Consider the following 12,245-nt stretch of genomic DNA (forward strand, 5'->3'; position numbering starts at 1 on the left):
CGCCCGCCGCCGCCGCCGCCGCCGCGCCCGGCCGCGGCGAAAAGGGCCGGGGAGGAAGGAGCCCCGCCCGCGACCCCCGCGCCACGTCCTCCCCTCCCCCGCCTCCCATTGGCCGATTCCAAATATCGCGAGCGCCGCTCGCCCTGCTCTCTGCCCCTGGCCCGGGTGCCGTGGCAACCGCACCTGTTTTCGCCCCTCCCTTGGTGGGGCCGCTAGCGCAAGTGCTGCGGTTGGGAAGGCGGGAAGCGAGAGCCCGGCGCGCAGAGGTCCGGGAGTTTACGTGCCTTCCGACATCCGCGAGACGCCCAGTTAGACGCCCAGCTCCCCGGCTGCGCGCCCCACCCGCAGTTCCCCCACGAACGGTCCTCCCTCCCCCGCTGGCTCGGAATCCCCGGAAGTATCGGCGGACCCCGAGGGGGGTGGAGGGGTCGCGTCTGAGCTGCCCTTTCTTGCCTCCTCCTCGCCCCTGCTTAACCCTGAAACTACTTCCTGCCCGTCGTCTTTATCGGCTCTGGGAGAGGGAGAGGGAGTAGAGGAGGGTGGGGAGTGGAACGTTCGGCTGGTGACTGGGGAAAGAAAAATGGGGAGGGAATAAGTGGTCCCTGGGGAAAACCTGACCAGCACCAAGAGGCCTGAGCTCCCCGCAGGCAGGTGGGGCTGGGGATTGGAAGAGGGACACGGCAGTGGAGGACACATAGGACATATGACACGAGGGGAGAAGAAATGACCTCTCTGAGGGGGCTGCATCTGTGCGAGGGTGGGTGGGGGTACAAAGGAAGTTGAGGCCTTCTGGCCACCTGAGTTTTGAGGAAGTGAAATCGGGAAATTCCCTATGTGGGGAGGAGGGGAAATGTGGGGCAACAATGAAATCTTGTGGGAACTTAGGGGAAATTAAAAAACCCAAATACTTCTGCTTTCCTGTCAGGGCCACCACCAGTTGCCCTCTTTTACTCTGCCCTGTGGGCCCCCCTTACCAGTTCCTGGCTGTTCCATTAGGCTCATTCCCCCGCCATTATTCCTGGCCACTCATTGGCCCCCTTGACTGTCCAGGCTGGTGAGAATCTTCAGTGGGTGATGTCAGAGCTTTGGGGACTGTGATTGTTAGGTAACCAGTATCAGGACACGGAAGTGTAGGAGGAGGGGGTGGGGGTGTGGTGGCACAGTGAGGGTGTGGGGAGACTCCTAGGTAGAGCTAAAATGCACCTAAGAACTTGAAGGCCTCATGTCCAACTTTCTGGCTTCTGGGAGATGTGGGATGGAGGCAGGAACTCAAATCTGAGAATGAGCAGAGTTCTTCAGGGACCTGGGTCAAATGGGAGCCAGAGAGGGCAGAAGGGGAGTTTAGATCGCCCACTCCTTGTAGGATCAGGCTTCAGTCCCTTCTGACGAAAGAGAATGTTTAATAGATTGCCTTCCCCTCCCCACTTTGCCTCCCTAATCATTGGAAAGCCCTGTCTGCATTCTTTGGTCTCTGACTTACTGCTTTTATTCGGGATTTCATTAGCATTCTTTTCATCAATACCAGAAAATCAGAAGGCACAAGCCTCTTTTCTTGGTGGGCTCCTCACAAGAACATATTGAGAACTCCTGGGCAGGGCTGTCACCAGAGGCTGTGTGCCAGCTGCTGATCAGGGGCCCTGGGTGGGCCCAGTCCAGACTTCCTGGGCCAGCCTTAGAAGCCAAAGGACTTGCCTCCTCCATGGCGCTTTGACGGGTCCACCCCGGAGACGCAGTTTCTGGGCTGTTCCAGGGAAGGGCTCGGGGCTGAGGCTCCTGAAAGAGGTGGTTGTTCAGTGGCCTGAATGAGGCTTCAGGAAGCTCCCTCTCGTCAGCGTTCACGGTGACCCGCCATGGTCTTCACATCTCCCCAGAGTCCTCTGTGCTGGGAATAGCCAGCCCAATAAAAGTGAAAACAACAGAATGTTCCTGGGTTATTTATACATGAAACTTCAGCCCCTGTTTGTTCTATATGGCCCCCTGACTTTCTCCAAGGAGCGCAAAGGACTGAAAGAAGGGATCTCTCTCCCTCAATGAGGCTCAAGGGGGCAGAAATTAGTTTCCCCAGTTTCATGGAGTTGGCCCTTGGGTCCTGGGCAGCTTCCTAAGCTACCGATTCCCAGGTCATGAAAATGTCCTAATTCTCTTTTTTGATGTTGGAGCCGGGTAGATTCTCTTCGGTGGGAGTTTTGTAAAACATAAGTGAAGCATTTCACTTTTAGTTTCTCTGTTTTACTTTCTGTCTTTGCCCAGACCCCTGACAAAAGACTAAGGAAGAGTTCAAATATTTTCCTTTCTTGTGGAAATGAGGCCCTCATCCTCCACTCCTAGTGTTTCCGTCTTTCAAATTCAGAAACACACACCTGCACAACCGGGCCTTATTCTCCAGGTCTCGAGAGACTGCTGTCGGGCGGAAAGTCTTACCTGCTTCCCAGGTGATCTGCTCAGTCCCGTAACGGCCTGGTCTGCAGAAGGGTCTATGTACAAGGCCCCTAAAAACAACTTAAAAAAAAAAGAAAAAAACAGTCTTTTGTCCAAATATGGCAGAAGTGTCAGGCTGGGAAAAGCCACAAACACCTAGGTTTGTCCCTGGGATGAGGAGTGGTTCATTCTCCCTACTAAGAAAGTCTGCGTAGACACAGCTTTTCTTGCAGTCAGGAGGAATAGATTTGGCCAACAGGTAAGTTTTGTCAAACCAAGGTAAAGAAAGGGGGGGAGTCTGTTCCTCTGCAGTCTGGGGTCCCTGCACCCCGCGAAGCCTCTCTCCTGAAGGGACATAGCAGTGCCCGTGGCCATGGGGCTAGGGTCCTGGCGACAGTTGCAGTGCTCCAGGGGCCTCCGAAGGTGTCCAGCGGTAGCCATAGGCCCAGCTTGGAGGTGACAGAGTGTCAGGGCTGCTGGGGATCTCTGCTTTCACATCTCAATGAAAAGAGCCCAAGGCCCAGGGGTGGTGAGTGCCTTGGGCTGAATAAGAAGCCGGGCCTTTGGAATCTTACCATTGTCCTGTCCACGCTCCAATCTTGAAGTTGCAAGGTTGAGGTCGGGCCAGTGGCCACCCAGAGGGGGAGGGTTTCCAGGACTTCCTTCCCAGGTGCAGGCCGGCGTGAACGCTACCCGTAAGCTCTGCAGCCTGGGGCCCCAGCCTGCATATCGACCGAGAGTGCTTCGCAGAGCTGAGCCGCAGAAGCCTGAACGCTTGTGGTAGGCCCTCCACCCACGGCTGGGCTTCCCAGCGCCCCATCTTGCAAGGGCCGCCAAGGCAGGAGCTGCAGCTGAGCTCGGGGTGCAGTGTTTACCCTAAACTCCCGGGAGAGCTCAGGCACCACCCCCGAGCTGCCCTCCAGGTCTTGCTGTGGACACACGGGGCTGGGGGACTCCATGGGAGGTCGTCTCTTATTCAGCACGTGACAATTCTGCCTTCTGCAGTGATGTGATCGGGGTCCTTCGGCAGGGTCTTGGGGTCTCCTTACTCTGTACGGATGGAAATGGAGGGTGCAGGAGGAGAAATGGCAGGAAGATGCTGAGGTCAGCAGGGGCCACGGGGGACGCGAGGAGGCCATTGGCCAGTTCAGAGGCTGCCAGGCCTGGTGGCAAAGTCAGAGACAAGACAAGAGATTTGGAGGTTTGGTCTCAGCAGCCGGAGGGTACACCTGAGGGGCTCAGATATTGCTGCCTGAGCGACTGCAGGGGTAGCCCCACCTGTGTGAGTGTAGGCCACAGTCCTTCTCACATCCCCTCCAGGCATGCTTTTCTCTTCTGGCTGACTCCCTCACCATAGCCTCGAGCCCCTGTTTCCCCGTGGCAGGGGGTGGGGGGCTACCCTTAGCCTCTCCACGGGCCTCACAGGCTGGGGGCTGGGGAGCAATTCTGTGCCCAACAGGGAGTCACACGTGACTGCCTGCCGGGGCACAAGCCCAGCTCCTCTGGCCTCTGGCCCAGCCCCTCACACCCACACCTCAGTGGGGGTCAGACATTGTGCCCAACACCATCCTCCAGGCCCCCCTGCTGACCTACAGCTCCCTCCTCCTTTCCCCATGTCGGTCTCCATGAAAGTCCCACTGAGCGGGGTGGTCCATGCAACTGCCCCGGGTGACCTACTCTGCCAAGAGTCAGTCTCTCACATCCCTTTCAGCCCAGCTGGAACATTCCTCTGACCTGTGTCTTCTTCATCCTGCCCTAAGTACGGGCAAAGAAAAGGGGTCATCTGAAAAGGGACTGGGAGCTGGGGAGATGAGAGGACCCAGGCCTGCCCATGCTCCATGTTTGCTCCCAGAAATACATGTTGGGATTTGTCCAAGGGCAGGGGTGCGGCAGGACCCTTTCAGAGCTGGCATCGAGCCTCCATTTCCCGCTCAGTTAGCCTGGCCTCCAGCCACTTGGTTCTGAGACCTCGCCCTAAAACACCCCCCCCCGCCATTTACTAATCATGGTAGGCAGAATTCTGAGCTGTACCCCGTGTTTCCCACTTTGGTGAACACACCTGGTATAGGGCCTGCAATTGTGACTACACTGGGTTTACTCTGCGAGAGGTCATGTTCAATGGCACAGTTGACTTTATGTATGTATGTGTGTATGTATTATGTATCTATTTATTTTAAAGATTTTATTTATTTATTTGAGAGAGAGAGAGCTTGTGTACATGAGAAGGGGGGGCAGAGGCGGAGGAGGAAGCAGACTCCCCATTGAGCAGGGAGCCCAACAGGGGGCTTGATCCCAAGACCCCAGGATCATGACCTGAGCCAAAGACAGATGCTTAACTAAGCCACCCAGGTACCCCTACAGGTGACTTTATTTTTATTTTATTTTATTTTTTAAAAAAGATTTTATTTATTTATTTGAGAGAGAGAGCACCAGCAGGGGGATAGGCAGAGGGAGAAGGAGAAGCAGGCTCCCCACTGAGCCGGGAGCCCGATGGACCCTGAGATCATGACCTGAGTCGAAGGTAGACACCCAACCAACTAAGTCACCCAGGCGCCCCTCACAGTTGACTTTAGATAGGAGATTCTCCCAGTGGCCTGACCTATCACATGAGCTCTTGAAAAGCAGAGTTTTCTCCAGCTGTTGGCAGAGGAAGGAAGTCAGGAATTCAAAGCACAGGAAGGATTCAGTGTGCCATTGCTGGCTGCCGGAGATGGAGGGTGGCCACGGGGAAGGAGTGTGGTGGCCTCTAGGAGCTGAGAGCTGACGACGGGCAAGGAATCCCAGTCCCTGCCAAGGGCCAGTAAGAACAAGCATGGAAGGAGATCCCCTCCACCCCTCAGCCTCCAGCGGAGCACTCAGCCAGGCTAACGCCAGATTTCAGCATCTGGGGCTCTGGACTTCTGACCCACAGAAGCATGAGCTTGTTCTGAGCCACTAAGTTTGCGGTGGGAAGACTACTGTCGCAATGGATGTGTCTTTTGGTCAACTGACGATTTATTTGATTGGCAACACCTGGTGGCCATTCAACCAGCGGTGAGAAGGAAACGAAGGAAATTAAAAGTGATCGTGGAGTCAATAAGTGAGAAAGCAGATTGGTTTACTGAACACAGTGCTGCCCTGCTAGACACACACACACACACACACACACACACACACACACACAGACGGGGTTCCTAACTGAGGTGATTTGGCTCCTCAGGAAACATCTGGCAATGTCTGGGACATTCTTGGCGGTCACAGCTTGGGGAGCACTGCTGCACCTAGCGGGCCGGAGTCAGGGATGCCTCTTACCGCCCTACAATGCACAGGACGGCCCCCAACGGAGAGTTCTCCGGCTCGGGCCCCAAATGTCAATAGAAGGTTGAGACCCACCCACTTGCGCCCAGCCACTGTCAAGAGGCAGTGTAGCATAAGGGCCAAGTACAGGGTCAGGTTCAAGTCCTACCAACTGTGTGATCTTCCGGGAGACTTGAGGTCCCTCAGGCCAGCTGTAAGGAAAGCACCTACCTCTAGGGGTAAATGAGTTAATGTACAGAGTGCAGAGAACAACGAAGTCAGGAACTTAAGTGATTACAGGAAATGTCTACAGGGCTATGCTTGCATCATAGGACCTGCGGCAATTTTTGTTGACTTTTCTATATTCCTCAAATTTGATATAATGGACATATTTGATTTTCTTTAGGGAGGGGGGCAAAAGCTGAGGGACATGTTACAGAACAGCTGGCCTATACTCTTCAAAAATGTCAAGATCTTGAAAAACAAAACAAGGCTGAGGACAGTTCCAGACTAAAGAAGGCTGAAGGGACCTGGTGACCGCATGTGAGGTCTGATTTCCGTTCACTGGGACAGCTGGTGACATTTGAAAGGGAATGGCAGGGGCGCCTGGGTGGCCCAGTGGGTTAAGCATCCGACTCTTGGTTTCAGCTCAGGTCACGATCTCAGGGTTGGGGGATGGAGCCCCAGGTTGGGTCGGGCTCTATGCTCGGCACAGAGCCTGCTTGAGATTCTCTCCCTCACTCTCTCTCTGAGCCTCCCCCTGCTCCCTCACTCTCTCTCTCTCTTTCTCAAGTAAATACATAAATAAAATCTTTAAGAAAACAACAAAAAAAGAAAGTGGATGGCATGTTCGATCACAGTATTGCTTCACTGTTGTCAGGCCTAAATTTGGTAATTGTACGCTGATTGTGTAAGAGATGTCATTTTGGGGGGTGGGATACATGTTGAAATATTTAAGGGTGAAGGGTCATAACCTATGTAACCTTCTCTCAAATGGGTCAGAGGAAATTCGAGCGTGTGAGAGAGAAAGAGAAAGAGAAAGCAAATGTTGCAAAACCGTAACTACTGTTGGTGAATCCAGGTGAAGGGTAGATGGCTGTTCGTTGTGTTTTCTTGCAACTTTTTGTTTTGTCAAAACCAAAAGCACACCTGTCACTAGGTGCTCCTCCTTCAGGCACGAGGCGCCTGGGCCAGTGTTGCATCTGCTGCCCGGGGCCCGACCCAGCAGGGCCCAAGTCCACTGATAGTACAATGGAGAAACCAACTGTTTTCTATTCAGACATCGGAATGCCGCCCAGCCCGGAATGAATGCGAGCGATCTAGGGCCGGGCCACCTCCTGGGGACAGCCAGGCCCAGCGGCAGGGCTCCGCTCGGATAACAAACACAACAACAACAACAAACGCAGGCAAAACGAACACGTATGGTTGTAGGCCCCGTACGGGTGGTGAACGGCAGGGAAGGGCGCCGAAGCGATGATCGTAAAGGACATTGTGCTTACCTGGGACGGGTCACCTGGGAGGACACTTGGGAGCTCGGCAGCACGGAGATTTTTTCTTTCTTTCTTTCTTTCTTTCTTTCTTTCTTTCTTTCTTTCTTTCTTTCTTTCTTTCTTCTTCTTCGTCTTTTTTTAAAGATTTATTTATATATTTGGAAGAGAGAGAGCGTGAGCGAGCCTGGGGGATGGGCAGAGGAAGAGGGAGAATTTATGCAGACTCCCTGCAGAGCGAGCCCCCCCCCTTGATCCCAGGACCCTGAGACCCTGACCTGAGCGGAGATCAAGAGTCGGAAGCTTAACCAACTGCGCGCCCCCAGGCGTCCCCAGAGATTTTCTCTTTTGAGCGGTAGCTACACAGGGACTTACTTTATAATTATATAAATATACACTATCCGCTTATGTTTTATACACAGATAGCAGCTGCAAGAGTCCCGGCAGGGAGCCCCCCACTTTGTGCCAGGTGCGCCCTGAGTGCCTGGGACCCGCCACTGCGTTAAGGGCACTGACTGACCTCTGTGAGGGCCTGGAGGGGACCTGGGGGGGGGGTGCTCATGGAGAGGCTGGGGAGGACTCCCGAGGTGGGGAGGAGGATGGGGCAGTCGGGCCCCACCCAGCTAGGAAGGCACGCGGCCCAGGGCACCCCCTGGTGGTGGCTGTAGGGAGTGAGGCTTGCCGAAGAGAAAGCACCCCCCTTGCCCCCAGCCTCCATGCCTCCTTCTTTCTGCACCTTTCCCCGTTATTCCCTCCTCCTCCAGTGCTCACCCCCTACTCCTAGGATCCACCTCAGCAAAAGCTGGTCGCAGACTCACCTCTCAGGAAGACTTCCCCAGTCAGAGCCGCTGTCCTCCGACCGTTCCTCCCGCAGAGGCCTTTCTTTGCTGTTGGAACAGTGAATTTGCGTATCCTCTCTGGACACTTGGTCGGCATCCTGTCCTTTCACAGACGTGTGGCGATGGTGATGAAGCAGACAGCTGGCATTTACTGAGGGCCTCCCTCCTGCCAGCGCCGGCCGACCCTCCCCCACGGGACACCTGCCTCCCCCAGCCGTCTTCATCCGTGCATTGGTCGGTCCTGCAGTGTGCATTTACGAAAATGCTCCTCTGTGCCCGTCTGAGGATACAGGAAACCGAAAGTCGGTGGCGGGTGCTCCCCGGCGCTCACAAGTTGGGCGGGAATAGCTAGGCCTAGGCGTTGCTGGTGGCCGTGATGGGGACTCTAACAGAGCTCACAGAACATCGTGGGAGCCAGGGAATGGGACAGTGAGCAGCAGGTGTCCTGGAGGGCTCAGGAGGGAGTGGGAGCAGGAGGCAGGCGAGGCAAGATGGGCAGAGGCCCACGGCCTGTCGGGAAACGGCCACAGGTCAGTGCAGAGAAAGGAGCCAGTCCGAGGCAGCTGGGTCTGCCTTGCTGGGGGGCTGGGACTGGAGCTGGGGGAGGGTCTGTAGAAACTGATGGAGGCGGACGTCCAAGGCAGGGCAGGCTGCCGGGCCTGGGGCCTGACAGCCCCAAGAGGGTCAGAGTTCAGCTCCTTGTATCTTCGGCTCCAGTGTATCCAGAGCACCTACTATGCTGGGGTGGTGGGGGATGGGGCAGGCGGGAGGACTGGATCAAGGACTTTGCCCTGGAGGAGGCTCAGGCCAGCACCGAGAGAAGATAAATGCACAGAGCTCTCGGCCCTGCAGGGATAAGATGAGGGGGCAGTGGGAGAGGTCCCCAGAGCAGAGGTGCAGTGGAGGCGAGCAGCTCCTGAGGTCAGGGGAGGAACATCTGGGCAGGGCCCAGTAGAGGTGGTGGCCCAGGGATCCGGAGCAGATAGGGCGGTGTGAGCAAAGCCACACTGGGAAAAGTGACTGTCACAAGGGCCAGAGAGGGTGGCTGGATGCTTAGTCCGTGGAGAGAGGTTTAACTACTCTGTGACTTTATTATGTTTTTTAAGATTTTATTTGTTTATTTATTTATTTGACAAAAAGAGAGAGAGAAAGCACAGCAGGGGGAGCGGAGGAGGGAGAGGGAGAAGTAGCCTCCCTGCTCAGCAGGGAGCCGGATGCAGGATTCGATCCCAGGACCCTGAGATCATGAGCAGAACCGAAGGGAGATGCTTCACCAACTGAGCCCCCCAGGCGGCCCTACTCTGTGACTTTAGCAAGATGCGCCCCCTCTACAAGTCCGTGTTTCCATCTCCGGAACAGGCTCGAGGGTGGCTTTGCGAGGTCATTGAGCTGACCCCGGTGCCGGATGTGTGCAAGTGCTCAGTGCACAGAGAGGGGGCAAGAACCGGCTCCTATTATTATGCAATTTGAACTTCATTCTTAGGTCTACGTTTCCAGGTTTGAAAAGTTTACATTTTAGCAGCAGAAACCTTTTTATTCAAATGAGAATGTTTCCAGAACTGCATTGTATAAAAGCCAGGGGGTGGGGAGCCTGCGAGGTCTGGGGCGGAGAGGGAGAGGAAGAAGGGGGTGAGTGGAGGGGAGGCAGCTCTGGGTCCTTGTCTTGCAGGGAGTTCCGACACAGACTGGGACCCAGGGCCCTTGGCCCCTCTTGGCCACGCAGGACATTGGTGGTGCTTCCTTGGGGTGCGCGAAGAAAGCTTAGGATCTGTTCAGACATTTATTGAACATGCATCTGGGCCTGGCCTGGGCTAGGAGCTGCGCTCCCAGGTGGTGGGGAGGATGGAAACACTGGGGGAGTTCAGTCCTCTGGGGAAATGCAGGGTGCTAGGGGTGCCCAGGTGGGCATTTGGGATCAAGTGGGCTTCAGGAAGGCTTCCTGAGGCAGCAAATGCCTGGGCAGAGCTTGGAATAGTAAGTGTGAACCTGCCCCCCAACCCCCCAAAAAAGCTGGAAGGGTGTTCCAGGCAGAGGGAACAACAAGGGTAAGGCACAGAGGCTTGCCACAAAGAGTCCATATATAGGTGCGGACCTAAAGCAGTACAGGCTCACAGGAGGGGAAATGGAAAGGTAGGAAGGAGACAGGAGGGAGTTGGGCCTGACTGCTGCACTGGGGTACCAAGTCTTCATTGGCCTTTGGGTACCCCCAGCCCCATCCCTTCCCCCGCAGGTCCTGGCGGCTGGCATTGAGGCGAACATACCTGTGACCTATGGAATTGGCAGCCAGAGGGGAGATGAGAGCACTGGCTGTCAATTCATAGGTCAGAGCCCTGTGCACTCGGTCTCAGCAGCCTGCTGACGGCCCACCGCCCTTGGCCATCCTGGGCCTGGGAGCGTGGCTGTGGAGGTCCTTGCCAGTCTGCAGGGCAGCGGCCGCCTCTCCTCCTCCGCGGGCACTGGCCCCCGTCCCCGATAACAGCAGCCCCACTGGAACCAGCGGGCACTTCCACATGGAGTTGCTGTTACAGGGGGTGGGAACCGACTGGAGGCCTGGGCCCTGCCGTCCTGGCATCTCCCCCGGGCCGACGTGTGGCGAGGACCTCATGCCCAACCATCAGGGCTTCCTGGGTCCTCGTGACCCCAGGTCCATTTTCTTTTTATTGAGGGTCCTTATCATCCGGGCGCACACCTGGAGTCCCCGCACCAGCCTCCTTCTGTGGGCGAAGTCCAGCCTCAGCCCCAGCTCCGCTCATAAAGCCGGGAGTGGCTTAGATTTACAGCTCCCGGGCAGCCTTTGCCCACTCTGCCACCCCCACGCCCTCTGTCCCCAAGTTCCTTGTTCCCTCCTTTCTTTCCCAACCAGAGCTGAGCCCCAGTTCCAGGTTGGGCCACGGTGGCCTCCACCCTCTGCCCTTTGCCCACCCTTCCTGCCACAGCCACAGGGCAGAGGGACAGCGAGGGCATCTGTCCATCTCCAGGGACCACTGCCTGCCCAGATTCCTGGGGCTGGCCCCAGATGAGAAGCTGGAGGCAAGACTGAGAGGGGTGGGGGTGCGGGGGGGGGTGTGCACAGAAAGTAGGAGAGTGAAGCAGAGAGGCCAAGAGAGAAGCAGATGTGGAACAGGAGAGAACTGGCAAGGGACAGACAAATAGTGACAGAGAAAGGCAAGGGGGGAGGAAGGGGGAGAACAGGGAACTTGAAAAGATGCTGACAGACAACCCTGCTGGAAGAATGCTAAGAACAGGGCTGTGATCAACCACCATCTGGAACAACACGGGCCTGCAGGGGTCTGGGAGCTGGGTGACCTTGAGCACGTGGCTTAACCTCTCTGAGTGGCTGCTGGTTCCTCACATGCAAATTGGGGCTTTCGAGGCCTGTCCTGCCCCCTGGCCCTGGCTGGTGGGAAGCCGCCCTCCCTTCCAGCTTCAGTTCCATCCCTGCTGTGGGGAATGGTCGGGGCTGCTGGCTGTGGTTCCTGAGCTGGCCCAGGACCCCCAGAGGAGCAGACTTTTCCACGGCCAAATGTGTTCTCACCCACCCTCCCACCCCCCAGACGGGATCTGGCCCAAGAGGTTTCAGTGACAGGTTCCAATGCTAGTCCTACCCACCTAGGGGACATTGTGGAGAACCCAAAACTTCTAGAGAGGAGGGGGACCTGGGGCTCTGAGCCTTGAGAGTGGACTTGGGCCATGCCCCCCTCTCCCGGCAGTGGAAATGGCCAGGGAGGCAAAAGAGGCTGTCCAAGGTCACAGAGCAGGGCCTTGAGGTCCATCCTGTCTGGCAACTTCTCTGAAGTGGCCTTCTTCCTCTTGGGATGCAGTCAGGTTGGGATGGGAGGTAACTGGGCAGGAGTCCTTTGCCCAGGAGGACAGGCCTGTAAATGAAGACACCAGAGCAGGTGACACCTCCCACCCACCGGAGCCCAGAAGGCCCTCCCAAGGACGCCCAGGCAAGGCCAGGTGCCAGGCTTGGTGGAGGCAGTGGTGGTGGCCGCCTAAGCAGGACTGCAGACCCCCTCATCTCACAGGGAAAATGGGGGCCCAGGGTTGGAAGGGACTTGCTTGGGTCACCCAGCAGCTGTCTGGGCCCTTTCCTTTCTTTCTCAGAAGGGCTGGAGCCCCTGCAGCAAGAGGCTAGGCTCAGGAGAGCCCTGGGGCCGAGGGGCTGTAAGGGTCTGACTGCCTGGGCAGGCTCTTACCTGGGTGCCTGGCTGGCCCTCGGGGC

General features: G+C 56.4%; 2 long non-coding RNA genes across 2 annotated transcripts; both read right to left on the reverse strand.

The window, feature by feature from the left end:
- Window positions 1–1,100: 1,100 nt before the first annotated feature.
- On the reverse strand, window positions 1,101–3,141 carry LOC109489213. The gene is made up of 3 exons (XR_002142169.2): window positions 2,994–3,141; window positions 2,422–2,499; window positions 1,101–1,882 (listed from the first exon to the last, which is right to left on the reverse strand). It is a non-coding gene; the product is annotated as an uncharacterized LOC109489213 (long non-coding RNA).
- A 7,319-nt stretch (window positions 3,142–10,460) lies between these two features.
- On the reverse strand, window positions 10,461–12,243 carry LOC117796699. The gene is made up of 3 exons (XR_004621340.1): window positions 12,220–12,243; window positions 11,630–11,895; window positions 10,461–10,734 (listed from the first exon to the last, which is right to left on the reverse strand). It is a non-coding gene; the product is annotated as an uncharacterized LOC117796699 (long non-coding RNA).
- Between the last annotated feature and the right edge of the window lie 2 nt (window positions 12,244–12,245).

The sequence above is a fragment of the Ailuropoda melanoleuca genome, chromosome 16 (genome assembly GCF_002007445.2).
Source record: "Ailuropoda melanoleuca isolate Jingjing chromosome 16, ASM200744v2, whole genome shotgun sequence".
Taxonomy (NCBI): domain Eukaryota; kingdom Metazoa; phylum Chordata; class Mammalia; order Carnivora; family Ursidae; genus Ailuropoda; species Ailuropoda melanoleuca.